At 38.7% G+C, this 19,407-nt stretch overlaps 1 protein-coding gene across 4 annotated transcripts in view; it reads left to right on the plus strand.

Annotated features, from left to right (window-relative positions):
• The first annotated feature begins 18,984 nt into the window (after nt 1-18,984).
• ATRX (ATRX chromatin remodeler) overlaps nt 18,985-19,407 on the plus strand; it is a 269,137-nt gene continuing 268,714 nt past the window's right edge. For all 4 annotated transcript variants that reach the window (XM_081808623.1, XM_081808624.1, XM_081808625.1 and 1 more), the window contains exon 1: nt 18,985-19,232. The gene's annotated coding sequence lies outside the window, so the exon portion shown is untranslated. The remainder of the gene's footprint in view (nt 19,233-19,407) is intronic.

Raw genomic sequence — 19,407 nt, forward strand, 5'->3', positions numbered from 1 at the left:
CGTATGCATATTTTACCACACTTCAAAACTAAAACACTAGTGCCTTGGCCCCAACCCCATATTGGCATTTACTCACTGACACCACTTTGTATTTCATCATTGTCCTGAAAATACGAGTACAGTCGGATAAAGTCTGACTTATGGTTAAAATGTTGAAGCATGGTCTTCAGGCTCTTTTGGGGGACAATTTAAGGACATTCAGATAAACCTTGCCTGCACAGGCAGTGATGATTAGTATATTCCAATAAGTGCTTTGTAAATAATGACTTACAGCTGGAAGAAACTCATTGAGCTGTGTGGGCATCACCGAATATCCAGACTCAGAAATGATCCATTTGGTTTGAGCCTTCCAGTTTATGACGCCTGGCCATGGCTCTGCGGTCAGCAGTTGCAGCTGGAGAACTTCAGGTCTGAAGTTCTTTTTGTGACCTTCAAATAAAATTAATAAAATGTTTTTTCCCCCCTCAAACACATCTCACACATAATTTCTGGGAAGTTTTCCTGACCTCCCACTTTGGGTTCTATACTCCTCTTTTATATAGTGCATGCTGATCTCTGTTACTATCTTGTAATTACCTGTTTTCTCCCCTAAACTGTAATTTCTTTGAGAACAGGAGTACTGTCTTATTCATCTTTGTATGCTCATTTTCTAAAATGCCTGCCTAGTACATGCTCAGTAAATTTTCAGATTGAATAAAGAAAAAAAGGTCTTTGCTCTTGAGTTGTTTACAATCTTGTGATGGAAATAAACATGTAAACAAATGCAGTCCTATGTGCTGGTGGGAGAATATGTGTTATGGGTACAGAGAAAGGTTTCATTACTTTCTTGGGGTTGGGATGGGAGGCAAAGGGAGAGGTTTCTGAGACAAATTGAAATTTTAAAAGATGATTAGTCCACAAGATAGATTTTTAAGGTCCTAAAATGCCAAAATATTCTTTTGTTTTGGTCCCTGCCCCCACCTAAATGCCAAAATATTCCTGCAAATATAGTATCGTATCACTTCAGTACTTAAAATCTGAAGTCAGAGTCATTTACACCTTGAATCATGCCCAGAGTTACATGGTACTTGAAAACTTCTAAATGAACAAAATGCACACTTTAAAAATATTCTTACCGCCCTTATCCCTTTTCTTCTTTCAAAATTCTTTCAACATACCTCGTTTTAATTACCCGTTCCCAAGTTATTAGTAACTCCAAACATCTTTTCTTGTATCTATTAGTCATTTGTATTTCTCTTACAGTTTGGGCCTCTAATTCTCATGGAGTCTTCTTAGAACTGAGGTGGAGAAACTTTAGGGAAACGGAGAGGATAGTAGGGAAATCTGAGGCAAAAAGGAAAAAGAGGGAGGGAGGGTTCTAGGACCAATTCCAGGGCCCCTGAAAACCCAACTTCTCTTTATCCATGGTTAGATTTCCTCTTTCCTCCCCCTTTTGCCCTCTTAAATGTCAAATTCACTCTCATAAGGCTGACCTCTCTTTACTTCTTTTAATCAAGATTTTCTTTCTTTAAAAAGATTTTATTTATTAGAGAGAGCGGGGGTGGGTGGGTGATGGGCAGAAGGAGAGGGAGAAGAGAGTCTTAAGCAGACTCCCTGCTGAGCATGAAGCCCAATGCAGGGCTTGATAGCACCACCCTGAGATCACAACCTGAGCCCAAAACAAGAGTCAGAACCTTAACCGACTGCACCACCCAGGCGCCCTGAGCTTTTCTTTCTTAAGCATGCTATTTGGAAAGATGCAAGCCAGAAGTATAAAGAACCCTTAATCTTTCTTTCTGGCCCATTTTCAGGTGTAACATCTGAGGACAACATGTAGATGACTGTGACTGTTTTATCTCAGATTTTTATAAAACATCAATGTCTTGGTAATATAAAAAACAAATACAAAAGTATCGGTATTACCATTTTGCTATAGTATCATACACAATAGGTTCAAGGCCCAACAGCTCAGCAGAAGAAAGGAAGATAGAATTTTTTAATAGTGATTAGCTAGACAGTTCTGTCAAATATTAATTCAGATTAAGATATTATTAGGAATAAATGGCCAGAGGAGTTAAGATAGTGGAGGAGGAGGAGGACCCTAAGCTTGTCTCATCCCTCGAACACAGCTAGATAGTTATCAAATCATTCTGAACACCCAAGAAATCAATCAGAGGTCTGAGAGAACAAAAACTGCAAATCAACAGGTAGAAAAGCGACTACCTTTTGGAAGGTAGGAGGTGCAGAGAATTGACCTGGGGGAGATAGAGTTGTGGGTATGGGGGCGGGGAGGGAGCCTGCTTATGGAGGCCACTGCAAGGTATTATAAGCAGAAGAGCACCAAATCTGAATTAGAAGTCTGTTGCCATCGGGAACATGCCTAGCTTAAAGGTGCTCAGGTGGCAAAGCGGGGCAGAATCCCAGGCGTGACAGCAGGGTCTGAGGATCCCCTGAGTTGCAAGAACAGTGGCGCCAATGTGCTGCACTATTTCCAGGCAGAGGAGCGGGGAAGCCAGCTGAGAGCACCAGGTCTTGGTACTGGTTTTCTGCTCTGTTTTGCCCTAAACTGTGAACCATTGTGTAGTTGTTCAACTGCTTTCTTGGGATTGGCTGGAAAATAGCAAAAGGGTGGCAAGACCTTCCACCAGAGGAAAAGCGTGGGTCTATGTCATGGGAGTCCCCAAAGTTTGGAGTTTTGAAACTCAGTTGTGTGCCTGAGATCAAAAACCTTGGTCACAGGAAGGGTGAATGCAGGGTTCAGATGGAAACGAGGGACACGAGAAGGGTGATTGAATGCTCTCCTGTGCGCGCTCACTGAAAAGTGGGGTGGCATGAAATTTCGGTGCTGGGGCTAAAGAGCAGGGTGGTGGCATATTCATCCCTCCCATCAGCACTGAAACCCTTTGGGGAGCAGAACAGCGCCACCTGGTGGAGGCTGGAGACGCTTACAACAAGCCCCGCCCGCCTGTGCCCTAGAGGCACATTTCCACTGAAAAAAGTCTAAGAATCAGCACAGCAGGCTCTTATGCCAGAAGACCAGCGCAAACAACACTCCCACCAAGTCATAGAGTGCTGCAAAGCTTCAGCTCTAGAAGAAATGGGATCTAGCATCCTTTTTACATTTATTCTTTCTTTTTCTCTTATGTTTTCATTTCTTTTCTTATTTTTTCAATTCCTTTTTTATTATTTTTAAGTTATTTATATGCATTTATATATTTTTTTATTTTTATTTTATTTTATTTTTTATTTTGGGATCTACATTCTTTTAACAAGCAGACCAAAGCACACCCAGGATCTAGTTGTGGTTGTTTTTTGTTTTTTTTTTTCCTGGTGTTTTTTGTTTTGTTTTCTTTCTTCTTTTGTTTTCTAGACAGAATGATGAGATGGAGAAATTCACCCCAACAGAAAGAACAGGAAGTAGAACTCATGGACAGGGCTTTAACCAATACAGATATAAGAAAAATGTCTGAACTAGAATTTAAAACAACGATTATAAGGATACAATCTGGGGTTGAAAAAGCATAAAAGACACTAGAGAATCCCTTACTGCCGAGATAAAAGATCTAAAATCTAGTCCAGCCAAAATTAAAAATGCTATAACCAAGACGCAAACCCAAATGGAGACCATAAAAATGAGGATGGACAAAACAGAGGAGTGAATCAGTGATACAGAAGATAAAATTATGGAAAATAAGCTGAAAAGAAGAGGGGAAAAGGTAATGGATCACGAAGGTAGACTTAGGGAACTTAGCGACTTATTGAAATGGAATAGCATTTTTATCATAGGAGTCACAGAAGATGAAGAGAGAGAAAAAGGGGCAGAAGGTTTATTTGAATAAATTATAGCTGAAAACTTCCCTAATCTGGGGAAGGACACAGACATCAAAATCCAAGAAACACAGAGAATTCCCATTACATTCAACAAAATCTAACCATTGCCAAGGTGCATCATTGTCAAATTCACAAAATACACAGACAAGAAAAGAATCCTGAAAGCAGCAAGGGAAAAAAAGTCCTTAACCTACAAAGGAAGACAGATCAGGTTTGCAGCAGATGTGTCTACAGAAATATGGCAGACCAGAGAGCAGTGGCAGGAAATATTCAACATGCTGAATGGGAAAAATATGCAGCCAAGAATTAATTATCCAGCAAGGCTGCCATTTAGGATAGAAGGAAAGATAAAGAGTTGCCCAGACAAACAAAAACTAGAGTTTGTGACCACTAAATCATCCTTGGAAGAAATTTTCAGAGGGGACTCTTTTTTTATTTTTTTGATCTTATTTATTTGAGGGAGAGAGAGAGAATGGGGGGAAGGGCAGAGGGAGAAAGAGAATCCCAAGCAGACTCCCCACTGAGTACAGACCCCAACACAGGGCTCGATCTCATGACCCTGAGATCATGACCTGAGCTGAAATGAAGAGTAGGACACTCAACCAACTGTGCAACCCAGGCACCCTGGGGACTCCATGAGTGAAGGAAAAAAAACCCAAAAGCAACAAAGACTAGAAAGGAACAGAGAACATCACCAGAAACACCAACTCTACAGGTAACACAATGGCATTAAATTCATACCTTTCAATAATCACTCTGAATGTAAATGGACTAAATGCTCCAATCAAAAGATACAGGGTATCAGACTGGATAAAAAACCACAACCCATCTATATGCTGCTTATAAGAGACTCACTTTAGACCTAAAGACACCTGCAGATGGAAAGTGAGGGGATGGAGAACCATCTATCCATGCTAATGGATGTAAAAATAAAGTCGGAGTAGCCATACTTATATCAGAATAACTAGATTTTAAAACAAAGAGTGTTACAAGAGATAAAGTAGGGCATTATATCATAATGAAGGGGTCTATCCATCAAGAAGATCTATAACAGGGGCTCCTGGGTGGCTCAGATGGTTAAGCGTCTGCCTTCGGCTCAGGTCATGATCCCGGGGTCCTGGGATGGAGTCCCGCATTGGGCTCCCTGCTCAGCGGGGAGCCTGCTTCTCCCTCTGCCTCTCTGTCTCTGATGAATAAATAAAATCTTTTTTTAAAAAAAAGATCTATAACAATTGTAAATATTTATGGCCCCAACTTGGGAGCCCCCTAATATATAAATCAATTATTAACAAACATAAAGAAACTCTTGCATAGTAATACAATAATAGTAGGGGACTTTAACATCCCACTAACAGCAATGGACACATCATCTAAGCAGAAAATTAACAAGGAAACAATGCCTTTGAATGACACACTGGACCAGATGAACTTAACAGATATATTCACAACATTCCATCCTAAAGCAGCAGAATACATATTCTTTTCAAGTGCACATGGCACATTCTCAAGAATAGATCACATACTGGGTTATAAATCAGGCCTCAACCGGTACAAAAAGGTTGAGATCATACCATGCATATTTTCAGACCACAACACTATGAACCCTGAAATCAACCACAAGAAAAATTTAGAAAGACCTCAAATACATGGAGGTTAAATAACATCCTACTAAAAAATTAACAGGTTAAGGGCGCCTGGGTGGCTCAGTTGGTTAAGCGACTGCCTTCGGCTCAGGTCATGATCCTGGAGTCCCGGGATCGAGTCCCGCATCGGGCCCCCTGCTCAGCGAGGAGCCTGCTTCTCCCTCTGACCCTCCCCCCTCTCATGTGCTCTCTCTCATTCTCTCTCTCTCAAATAAATAAAAATTAAAAAAAAAATCTTAAAAAAAATTAACAGGTTAATCAGTATATTAAAGAAGAATTTTTTAAAGATTTTATTTATTTATTTGGGAGAGAGAGAGAGTGAGAGAGAGGTTGAGAGCGGGGTGAGGAGCAGAGGGGGAAGCAGACTCCCCACTGAGCAGGGAGCCCAATGCAGGGCTCGATCCCAGGACTCCAGGATCATGACCTGAGCCGAAGGCAGCCACTTAACTGACTGAACAACCCAGGCGCCCCTAAGGAAGAAATTTTTAAAAATACATGGAGGCAAATAAAACTGAAAACAGGACAGTCCAAAACCTTTGGGATGGAGCATAGGCAGTCCTAAGAGGGATGTATATAGCAATACAGGCCTACCTCAAGAAGTAAGGAAAATCTCAAATACACAAACTAACCTTACACCTAAAGGAGCTAGAAAAAAAACAGCAAATAAAACCTAAAGCCAGCAGAAGATGGGAAATAATAATGATTAGAGCAGAAGTAAATGATATAGAAACAAACAAAAAAACCCCAGTAGAACAGATTAACAAAACTAAGAGCTGGTTCATGGGGCACCTGGGTGGCTGGCTCAGTTGGTTAAGCATCCAGCTGTTGATTTTGGCTCAGGTCATGATCTTAGAGTTGTGAGATCGAGCTCCATGTTGGGTTCTACACTCAGCTGGGAGTGTCTCTGAAATTCTCTCCCTCTCCCTCATCCTCTACCACCCACTCCCTGTGCTCTCTCTCTCAAATAAATAAATAAATAAATTCTTAAAAAATAAGAGCTAGTTCTTCAAAGGAATTAATAAAATTGATAAACCCCTAGCCAGACTTATAAAAAAGAAAAAAGGCAGGACCCAATTAGATAAAATCACGAATTCTGAGGAGAGATCACGACCAACACCACAGAAATACAAACAATTATAACAGAACATTTTGAAAGTTATATGCCAACAAACCGGGCAACCTAGAAGGAACAGACAAATTCCTAGAAATTTACAAACTACCAAAACTGAAACAGGAAGGCATAGAAATTTGAACAGACCTATAACCAGCAAAAAACTGAATCAGTAATCAAAATACTCCCAACAAACAAAGTTCCTGGGCCAGTTGGCCCAGTGGAATTCTACCAGACATTTAAAGAAGAGTTAATACTGATTCTTCTCAAACTGTTCCAAAAAATAGAAATGGAAGGAAAACTTGAAAACTCATTCTATGAAGCCAGCATTACCTTGATTCCAAAACCAAAGACCCCACCAAAAAGGAGAATTAGATGCCCATATGCCTGATGAACACAGATGCAAAAATTCTCAATAAAATACTATCAAAGCAAGAGGCACCTGGGTGGCTCAGTTGGGTGAGCATCTGACTCTTGATTTTGGCTCAGGTCATGAGCCAAAATGATCTCAGGATCATGATCTCAGGGTCATGAGACTGAGCCCCGTGTGGGGCTCCACACTCAGTGGGGAGTATGCTTCTCTTTCTCCTTCTCCCTATGCCCTGCCCCCTGCTCCCGCTCTCTCCCTCTCTCTAAAATAAATAAATAAATCTTAATAAAATAAAATAAAATACTAGCAAATCAAATTCAAAAGTACATTTAAAAAATTATTCACCACAATCAAGTGGGATTTGTTCCTGGGCTGTAGAGGTAGTTCAATATCTGCAAATCAATCAAGGTGATACACCACATTAAAAAATAAAAGCATAAGGACCATATGATCCTCTCAATAAATGCAAAAAAATCATTTGACAAAATACAGCATCCTTTCTTGATAAAATCCCTCATCAAAGTAAGGATAGATGGAACAAAACTCAACATCATAAAGGCCATATACGAAAGACACACAGCTAATATTATCTTCAGTGGTAAAAAACTGAGAGCCTTTCCCCTATGGTCAGGAACAAGACAAGGATGTCCACTCTCACCATTACTATTTAACATAGTACTGGAAGTCCTTTCCTCAGTAATCAGACAACAAAAAGAAAAAAAGTGCATCCAAATTGGCAAGGAAGGAGCCAAACTTTCACTTTTTGCAGATGACATGATATTCTATGTATAAAACTAGAAAGACTCCACCAAAAAATTGCTCGAAGTAACATGAATTCAGGAAAGTTGGAGGATATAAAATCAATGTGTAGAAATCTGTTGCATTTCTATACACCAATAATGAAGGAGCAGAAAAAGAAATCAAGGAACTGTTCCCATTTATAATTGCACCAAAAATAATGAGATACCTAGGAATAAACCTAACCAAAGAGGTAAAAGATCTGTCCTCTGAAAACTATAGAACACTCATGAAAGAAATTGAAGAGAACACAAAGAAATGGAAAAATATTCCATGCTCACAGGTTGGAAGAACACTGTCAAAATGTACTAACCAAAGCAATCTACACATTTAATGCAATCTCTACCAAAATACCACCTGCACAGAGCTAGAACACACTATCCTCAAATTTGTATGGGACCACAAAAGACCCCAAATAACCAAAGCAATTCTGAAAAAGAAAAACAAAACTGGAAGCATCATGATTCCATATTTCAAGCTACATGACAAAGCTGTAGTCATCATGACAGTATCCTACTGTCACAAAAACAGACACATAGATCAATGGAACAGAATAGAGTGCCCGGAAATGGACCCACAACTTATATGGTCAACTAATCTTTGACAAAGCAGGAAAGAATATCCAATGGAAAAAAAATGACAGTCTCTTCAAATGGTGTAGGGAATACTGGACAGCCACATGCAGAAGAATGAAACTGGACCACTTTCTTACACCATACACAAAAATAAATTCAAAATGGATGAAAGACCTAAATGTGAGACAGGAAACCATCAAAATCCTAGTGGAGAACACAGGCAGAAACCTCTTTGACCTCAGCTGTAGCAACTTCTTACTAGACATGTCTCTGGAGGCAAGGGAAATGAAAGCAAACATGAACTAGTGGGAATACATTAAGACAAAAGTTTCTGCACAAATCAACAAAACTAAAAGGCAGCCTACAGAATGGGAGACGATATTTTCAAATGACATATATGATAAAGGGTTAGTATCCAAGATCTATAAAGGACATGTGAAACTCAATGCCCAAAAAATAATCAAGTCAAAAAATGGGCAGAAGACATGAATAGACATTTTCCCAAAGAAGACATACAAATGGCCAACAGACACATGAAAAAATGCTCAATATCACTCGGCATCAGGGAAATCCAAATCGGAACCACAGTGAGATACCACCTCACACCCATCAGAATAACTAACATTAACAACACAAGAGACAACACATGTTGGTGAGGATGTGGAGAAATGGGAACTCTCTTACACTATTGGTGGGAATGCAAGCTGGTGCAGCCACTCTGGAGACGCTGAGATCATGACCTGAGCTGAAATGAAGAGTCTGACACTTAACCAACTGAGCCACCCAGGTGCCCCTGCACTGAATTCTACTCCATAATCCAGTATTGCACTGTATATTAATTAAATTTAATTAATTAATTAAATTAAAAAATAAAATAAAATTACGACATGAAAAAAGGGAATAATGTAATAAAAGATGTGCAAGACATGTACTGAAAAGTAAAAACATTATTTCAAGAAATTAACACCCAAATAAAGGATATGCCCTCTTCATAGATGTCAGAATTCAATATTATAAAGCCCCCAATTTTCATATCAATTCCAATAAAAATTTCTGCAGATTTTTTTAGGGTGTGAAGATTGAAATGCTGATTTTAAATTTTATATGGAATTGTGAAGGGCCAAAAATAACCAAAACAGAAAATGGCAAACACCTTGGAGGACCCATCCCTCCATAGAAACACAAAAAATGAGCAAAAACTGTCAGTATCAACGTTTCCCAAACTCTGGAAAATAGTCAAAGGTTGAAAGCAACCAAGTGAATGCTGAATCAGGAAAAGGCAACTTAGGCATGGTAAGAGAGCTTCATGCTGTTTTAGCCTTGCCCTATTTTCCCACTTCAGTGTGGCAGAGTCTTGAACTCAGCCGTCTGTGTTCTCAGTGTAGGTAGCTGGGCCCAGAGAGAGCAGAGCAGACTTTGTTCCCAAAACATTGTGTTTATCTATTTTGACCTGTCTGTGGGTTCCCAAAAGGAATGGCACAAGGGGCTTTCCTTAGTTTTGCCTCATTCAGAAGTCTCTCAGAGCAGAAAAAGAACTAGGAACAGGGTGTTCCTTGAAAATATTGAAAGACAAATGAGCAAGCAACTGCTGCTTGGGGCAAAACGTTGCAGTTGTGACAAACAATAGATCCACTAAAAATCTAGGAAGAAAAGCTGAGAAGACACTGACTTTGAGAAAGAAAAAAGTTTTATATACCCCAAACAAGATACATACTCAGAAAAGACTTAAGAATTCTCTCAGCTTTCACCCTTGGCTGATCTTTATGCTCAGGAGCAGGAATTGAAGGCTAAGGCAGAGTTGTAAACAGACTGGCTAAGCATGCTCCAGTGGCACAATTGGGTCGCACATACTACTTATACAAAATTAGTTTAGAAGGCTCACTAAGCAAAAACTACAACCTACAATGAGCAACAACGATCCCTGGGAAAGGAAGAGAATCTGGTTTCCAAAGTTACCACATTATGATATTCAAAATGTTGTTTTCAGAAAAAAAAAATTATGAGACATATAAAGAAATAAAAAAATATGGCCCATTCACAGGGAAAAAATAAATTAACAGAAATTATACCTCAGGAAGCCTATATATTTTACTTACTAGAAAAAGACTTTAAATCACCTATTTAAATTATGTTCAGAGAGCTAAAGGAAACCATGTTCAAAGAACTAAAGAAAATCAAGTGAGCAATGTCTCACCAAACAGAGAATATCAATAAAGAGATAGATCATAACAACAACAAAATAGTTATTACATGAGTTAAGGATGATGTGTTAACTAACCTAATTGTGGTAAATATTTCACAATGTGTATCAGATCATCGTATTGTATGTTTTACATGTATACAATGTTATATGCCAATTAGATCTCAGTAAAGCTGGTAAAATAAAACACATTAGTCTTGGGGAAAAAAATAAAGAAACAGATATCACAAAAAGGAACCAAATAGAAATACTTGAGCTGAAAGATACAGTAATGAAAAAAATTTACTACTTCAAAAACACATTTGAGGGGCGCCTGGGTGGCTCAGTCATTAAACGTCTGCCTTCAGCTCAGGTCATGATTCCAGGGTCCTGGGATCGAGCCCTGCATCGGGCTTCCTGCTTGGCGGGAAGCCTGCTTCTCCCTCTCCCACTCCCCCAGCTTGTATTCTTGCTTTCTCTGTCTCTCTCTCTCTGTCAAGTAAATAATAAAAATCTTAAAACAAAACACATTTGAGCAGGCAGAAGAAAGAAATAGTAATCAGGAAGATAAGCCAATTACAGTTATCCAGTTGGAGAAGCACAAAGAAAAAAAAGAATAAAGAAAATTAACAGAATCTAAGAGACATGTGTGACAGCATCAAGCACACCAATATACACATAATAAGAGTCCCAGAAGAAGAGGACAGAGAGAAAAGGCAGAAAGAATATATGCAGAAATAATGGCTGAAAATGTACCAAATTTGATGGAAGACATGAATCTACATAAGCTCACCAAACTCCAAGTAAAGCTTGGAGTTCTAACAAGCTCACCAAACTCCAAATAAGACAATAATAAAATAAACACACATAAATAAAATAAAAAATAAATAATAAAATAACACAAAGAGATCCATACCAAGAGAGGCAGGCAGACAGACAGAATATCTTCAAAGTGCCAAGAGAAAACTGATTTGTCACTTATAAGAGATCCTCAATAAGATCAACAGGCAATTTCTCATTAGAAACCAAGGAGGTCAAAAAGTAGTGGGATGACATATATAAAGTACTGAATGAAAAAATTATATGAACCAAGAATTTTATTTTATTTTTAATATTTTATTTATTTGACACGGAGAGAGAGAGCACAAGCAGGGGGAGCTGCCGGCAGAGGGAGAGGGAGAAGCAGGCTCTCCACTGAGCAGGGAGCCTGATGTGGGGCTTGAGCCCAGGACCCCGGGAACATGACCTGAGCCAAACACAGTTGCTTTAATCAACTGAGCCACCCAGGGGCCCCTGAACCAAGAATTTTAGATCTGGCAAAACAATCTTTCAAAAATGAGGGAAAAATTAAGACATTCCCAGATAAACAAAAGTAGAGAGCATTTGTTTCTAGTAGCTCTGCCCAACAAGAAATACTAAAGGAAGTTCTTTAGGTTGAAATTAAAGTACACTATACAGTACTCAAAACCATATGAAGAAATAAAGATCACTAATAAATGTAACTACATGGGGAAATATAAAAGCCAGTATTATTGCATTTTTGGTTCACATCTCCTTTTTATTTTCCCATATGATTTAAAATAATATACATAAAGCAATAATTATAAATGTATGTTAAAAGCACACAATGCATAAAGATATATTCGATGATAACAACATAAAAGGGGATAGATGGAGCTGTATAGAGTCACTGTTTTATATACTATTGAAGTTAAGTTGGCATTAACTCACACTACACTGTTGCAAGTTTAGGATATTTATTGTAGTTCTCAGGATAGCCACCAAGAAAATGATGTGAAAATATACAGAAAAGGAAATGAGAAGGGAATCAAAATGATACAGTCCAAAAAAAATCAATTAAACACAAAAGTGAGTAGCAATAGGGGAAATGAAGAAGAAGGTATATATGACATATAGAAAATAAATAGCAAAATAGCAGAAGTAAGCTCTTCCTTATCAATGATTATTTAAATATAAATGTATTAATTTCTCCACTTAGAAGGCAGAGAATAGCAAAATGGGTTTAAAAAAGCTCACAATCCAACTATAGGCTGTCTACAAGAGACACACTGTAAATTCAAAGACACAAATAGGTCAAGAATAAAAGAACAGATAGAAAACCTTATTCCATGCAAATAGTAACCAAAGAGAGCTGGGGTAGCTGTCCTAATATCTGACTTTAGGTCAAAAATTGTTGTAAGTGACAAGAAAGCCATTATGTACTGATAAAGTATCAATTCCTTAAAAGAATGTAATAATTATAAACATATATTGATAGAATTGAAGGAAGAAACAGACAGTTCTACAATAATAGTTGGAAACTTCAGTATTCCACTTTCAATAATTAATAAAACAAGAAGGAAGATCTCTAAGGAAATAGAGGGCTTGAACAACACTATAAACCAACTATAATGACAGACTTATACAGAACACTCCACCCAACAATATCTTCTCTGACTACAATGGGACAAAACAAGAAATCAATAAAAGAAGGACATTTGGAAAATTCATAACTATGTGGAAATTAAACAGCATACTCTAATTAAACAATTATGGGTCAAAGAAGAAATCACAAGGGAAGTTAGAAAATAATTTGAGATGAATGAAAACAAGAACATAAAGTACGAAAACATGGGATGTACTGAAATTATTGCTCAGAGGGAAAGTTATATCTGTAAATTTCTAAATTAAAAAGAAGAAAGAGCTCAAATCAATAATAATTTTATAACTTAAGTAACTAGAGAATAAGAAATTATAGATATAATATATTATATATATTATATAATATAATAACCTAAATATAGAAAATATATAGAAGTAGTTACACGAAAATCTAGCAGAAGGAATACTAAAGATTAGATTAGAATGAAGACACACAAAATAGAGAATAGGGAAAAAAAAGAATTCAAAAACAATAGAGAAAATTAACAAACTCAAATGTTGGTTTTTTGAAAAGATCAACATAATTGACGCATGTTTAGTTACACTAAGAAAATGAGAGAAGACTTAAATTGCTAAAATTAGAAATAAAACTGAGGATATTACTACTAACATCACAGAAGTAAAGAGGATTATAATGGGATATTATGAATAATCGTATGCCAAGTAACTACATAATCTAAATGAAATGGACAAACTTCTGAAAACAGACACACTACCAAAGCAGCCTTGAAAAGAAATAGAAAATCTAGGAGTGTCTTGGTGGTGCAGTCTGTTAAGCATCCAACTCTAACCGAACTCTTGGAACTCTAAGCCTCACGTTGGGCTCCACCTATGGAGTCTGCTTAAGACTCTCTCTCCCTCTGCCCCTCCCCTCTCTGCACGTGTGTCTCTCTCTCTCCCTCAAATTAATAAATCTTAAAAAAAAGAAAATCTGAACATACCTATAAAAAGTAAGATTGAGTCAGTAATCAAAAAACCTTCCGGGTTTTTGATAGATGGGTGGGTCAGTCGGTTAAATGTCTGCCTTCGGTTCAGGTCATGATCCCAGGGTCCTGGGATTGAGCCCCACATCTGACTCCCTGCTCATTGGGGAGCCTGCTTCTCCCTCTCCCCAACCCCCTGCTTGTGCTCTCTCTCCCTCTCTCTCTCTCTCAAATAAATAAATAAAATCTTTTAAAAAATAAAATAAAATAATATTGAGCTAAGGTTTATGTTGGCATAATTGCTACTTGAATTCATATTTGCTAGCAGAAAATGGATAGTTGTTTTGTTGCTTACAACAAATACAATTATTTAACTTTCTCCCATCAACTTTATAATATATTCTTATTGTGGGAGATTCAGAGAAAATGGAAAAATAGAAAACAGGGAAAAAAAAATCACTCAGACATATCACCTGAAGATAATTAATCTTCATGTCTTTGGATGCATCATCCAGGGCTTTTTGCCCTACTAACACCTTTTCTTTAAAATGGAATTTTAAGGGCGCCTGGGTGGCTCAGATGGTTAAGCGTCTGCCTTCGGCTCAGGTCATGATCCCAGGGTCCCGGGATTGAGTCCTGCGTCGCGTTCCCTCCTCAGCGGGGAGCCTGCTTCTCCCTCTGCCTCTCTCTCTCTGTCTCTTACAAATAAATAAATAAAATCTTAAAAAAATAATAAAATGGAATTTAGGGGGTGCCTGGGTGACTCAGTCGGTTAATCGTCCAACTCTTGTTTTTGGCTCAGGTTATGATCTCATGGGTCATGGGGTTGAGCCCTGCATTGGGGGGGCTCTGCGCTCAGCTGGGAGTCTGTTTGAGATTCTCTGCCTCTGGCCCTCCCCCCATCACACATGCCTCTCTTTCTCATAAATAAAAAAATCTTTAAAAAGATAAAATGGGATTTAAAAAATATTCAATGTAAATGCTGTATTTCTGTAACTGAAGGTAATATTTTAATGATTTGTATCATTCACATTGTGAGTGGTCACTGACTTTGCCCGTTTTTTAATGAAGGTATTTGTTTGTTGTTGTTGAGTTATAGATGTTCCTTACATTTTCTGATATTAACTCCTTATTCAGATATATAATTTGCAAATATTTTCTTCCATTCCATAGGCTGCCTTTTCACTCTGTTTATAGTCTCCTTTGAAGTGCAGAAATTTTTAACTTTGATATAGTCTCATTTGTCTGTTTTACTTTTGTTGCCTATGCTTTTGGTGTCTCATCCAAGAAATTATTGCCAAATCCAATGTCCTGAAGTGTTTCCTTTATGTTTTCTTCTAGGAATTTTGTAGGTTTAGCTCTTTAATATATTTTAGGTAATTTTTGTTCATGCTGTGAGTTAAGGGTCCAACTTCACTCTTTTGAAAGTGGATATCCAATTTTCCCAGCACCATTTGTTGAAAAGACTGTCCTTTCCTCATTGTGTTGTCTTGGCAACCTTGTCGAAAATCATTTGGCCTTATCTGCAAGGGTTTATTTCTGGGCTCTTTTTTTCTGTTATATTGGAATATACATATATCTTTACAATAGCACACTGTCTTGATTACTGTTGCTTTATAGTATGTTTTGAAATCAGGAAATATGTGTTCCCCAACTTTGTTCCCCTTTTTCAAGATTGTGCTGGTTATTCATGGTCCCTTGAACTTCCATGTGAATTTTAGGATTTTTTTTGTCTAATTCTTCAGAAAGTACCATTGGGATTTTGATAGGGGTTTTATTGAATCTGTAGGTCCTTTTGGCTAGTAGAAACATTTTAACATTAAGTTTTCCAGCAATACATGGGAATGAGATGTCTTTCCACTCATTTGTATTTTCTTTGATTTCTGTTAGCAGTGTTTTGTAGATTTCAGAGAACAAGTCTTTCACCTACTTGGTTAAGTTTATTTCTAAGTATTTTATCCTTTCTGATACTATAGTAAATGGGATTTTTAAAAAGATTTTTTATTTATTTATTTGACAGAGAGAGATAACAGCAAGAGAGGGAACACAAGCAGGGGGAGTGGGAGAGGGAGAAGCAGGCCTCCTGCCGAGCAGGGGGCCCCACGCGGGGCTCCATCCCAGGACGCTGGGATCACGACTGGAGCTGAAGGCAGATGCTTAATGACTGAGCCACCCAGGCGCCTTGAGTGAATGGGATTATCTTACTTTACTTTTTAGATTAGTCATTTTTAGAAACAGCTGATTTTTGAAAATGTTTTTATTTTAAGGAGCTATATGGTATTCTGTTGTATGGATAACATAATTCATTTAACTGTAGTCTCGTGGATATCTCATTTTTCCCACATAGGATATAACTGTTGGATAAGTTCCTACAAGTTAAATTCCTGGATTACAGGAATATGCATTTAAAAATTTAACTGATATGGGGCGCCTGGGTGGCTCAGTTATTAAGCGTCTGCCTTCGGCTCAGGTCATGATCCCAGGGTCCTGGGATCGAGCCCCGGATCGGGCTCCCTGCTCCGCAGGAGGCCTGCTTCTCCCTCTCCCACTCCCCCTGCTTTGTGTTCCCTCTCTCGCTGTCTCTCTCTCTGTCAAATAAATAAATCTTTAATAAAAAAATAAAAATTTAACTGATATTGCCAAAGCACTGTGATTTTTGACATAAAATAGAATTTGCTATAATTTTCAATACAAAAATTTCAATTTTTGTATTGAAAATTATGAGAGTATCTGTTCTCTCATCCAACTTGCTCTCTTAAAGGTAATCTACCTTGTCTTTCTTCCAAGCAAATTCACAAATTACACATTTGTGGTTGAGTCCAAGAAAGGGTTCTATGTTTATTTCTGTGGCAATGTGACGAAAAATGTGAGAGATGTGTACCACTGAATTTCTTCTAAAATACGGCTGAAGGAAACTCATTGAAAATCAGCTACTGACAGTGATACAACTATAATATATCAGTAAAACTTTGTTAGTCATCTTTTAACAGCAAAGGAATGCTCTTATGATTCATGAATAGAGTGAGTTGTGTATTTTAGAAATTCTGTGATTATAATTTTATTAAGATATCTCTCTGTGGAATTTGTCACGTTATAGCTGCTTAGTGTTAAGAAGTCTTGTCACCAAGAGCTAGTTTAAAAGTTGTGTGCTGTCTTGTAATGGAGTGTATCTCCTTTCAAATTAACTGCATTTACCAAGGAGGAAAATATAGCTTCTTTAAATTGTATGTTTTTATTTTTTTAAAGATTTTATTTATTTATTTGAGAGAGAGAGAATGAGAGACAGAGAGCATGAGAGGGAGGAGGGTCAGAGGGAGAGGCAGACTCCCCGCCGAGCAGGGAGCCCGATGCGGGACTCGATGCGGGACTCGATCCCGGGACTCCAGAATCATGACCTGAGCCGAAGGCAGTCGCTTAACCAACTGAGCCACCCAGGTGCCCCTTTAAATTGTATGTTTAAGTGATATTTAACATATGGAAGACAAGAAGAAAATCAGTATACCAGATATAGAAGGTGGTTTCTACACTTGCCAATAGTATTTGAATATTTGAAAGATGACTTGAAATGTGTATAAACTTCTTTCTTTAAATTTTTTTTTTTTTTAATTTAAGTAATCTCTACATCCAACTTTGGGCTCAAACTCACCACCCGGAGATCAAGAGCAGCATACTCTTCCGACTGAGTCACCCAGGCGCCCCAAACTACTCCTGATTAAAAATTTGCCTGTGTCGGGGCACCTGGGTGGCTCAGTCGTTAAGCGTCTGCCTTCGGCTCAGGTCACGATCCCCGGGTCCTGGGATCGAGTCCCGCATCGGGCTCCCTGCTCTGCCAGAAGCCTGCTTCTCCCTCTCCCACTCCCCCTGCTTGTGTTCTCTCTCTCGCTGTGTCTCTATCAAATAAATAAATAAAAATCTTAAAAAAAATTTGCCTGTGTTTATCAGATTATCAAAGTGTTCCATTCAACAAAGGCTCACCGTTTGAAATTCCAGTAGAAAGCAGCACCTAAATACAACAGGAGTAATTATTTCAGAATAAGCAAATAAAATGAACTAAAACATGTATGTCAGAATAAATTTGGAAATTAGAAACTATTTGACTTTAGAGATCTAATTTGTGACTTGCAGAGATTACCAGTGGACAATTAGAGAACATAAAAGCTGGAAAGGCTTTTAGAGATCATCCAGCCGAACCTCTGTAATGAGAAGGAAATAGACCTTGATTGGTTGGTTTGTGAGCTAAACTTCACATCACATCCTGTGTGTGTGTGTGTTTCAGGTGGCAGTTTAGAGTTTATTCAGTAGTGAAAGAATTACATGAAGATTTCAAGTTGGTCTTATATATATATTTGTAAGCATGCTGGCATGCTGAACAGTCTATATAAAACATCTAGAAAAGTAAAGAACTTGATCGTAACCTGGAATATGGGAAAGAAGACATAGAGGATGGTCATATAGATTAGTGTTTAAGAGTGTGGTGTCTGGGGCGCCTGGGTGGCTCAGTCGTTAAGCATCTGCCTTCGGCTCAGGTCATGATCCCAGGGTCCTGGGATGGAGCCCTGCATCAGGCTCCCAGCTCCTCGGGAAGCCTGCTTCTCCCTCTCCCATTCCCCCTGCTTGTGTTCCTGCTCTCGCTATCTCTCTCTCTCTGTCAAATAAATAAATAAAATCTTTAAAAAAAAAAAAAAGAGTGTGGTGTCTGGTCTGAATCTTGGCTCCACTACTACGAGACTTTGTGTTTTGGTTTCCTCATCTGGAAAATGTAGTTAACAAGCGTCCGTCTGCCTCAAAGAGAATAGGGATTACATGAGATAATCCGGATAAAGGATTAGTATAGTGCCGGGTATATAGTAAACACTCAATAAATGTAAATTGCTGTTATTGTTTTGTCAATGTCAAGGAAAAGAGGATGGATCGAAAAGCATTTTCAGAATAAAGTCAAAATACGTCACTAGCACTTTCAGGTCATTGCGATTGAATTGGAGCCCCTATGAAAAGGTGGAGGGGATCAAATGACGTAGACCGCCTTAGCAACAGGCCCCCAAAGAAGGTGAATTTCAGTAACCAATAAGAATCTGAGCTGTGGAGGAGGTAGCCAATCGGTAACGGAAAGAGGAAGAGGGAGGACGCGCCAATTCTTCTGCCTGAGCCTCGGCCCAACAAAATGGCGGCGGCGGCGGCGTCGCTTTGTTTCCGCGGCTCCTGCGGCGGGGGCAGTGGTAGCGGCCTTTGAGCTGTGGGGAGGATCCTGCACCAGCTATAGTGACGACTAAGAGTCCATTGCATTTCTGTCGTAACCCCGTGCCGGAGAGCGCAAAGCGGCGCCCTACGGTCGTTGAAGCTACACGGCGTTGAAGCGAAAACATGACTGCTGAGCCCATGAGGTAAAATACAGCCCCGTCTCACGGGTCCTAACGGTCTGGGTCTATGCGCCTTTTGAGTAGGGTGTTTGGGAAAGCTTTGGCTTGGTGGGTTAGGCCTCTGTGTTGCTTAGCGGAAAGAGACATCGTTTTCTCTTTTGGTGAGAAGGGTTTCGGAGTTTCGGCGGTAGGCTCCAGC

This window comes from Leptonychotes weddellii, chromosome X (genome assembly GCF_054177405.1).
Source record: "Leptonychotes weddellii isolate Sample4059 chromosome X, ASM5417740v2, whole genome shotgun sequence".
NCBI lineage: Eukaryota > Metazoa > Chordata > Mammalia > Carnivora > Phocidae > Leptonychotes > Leptonychotes weddellii.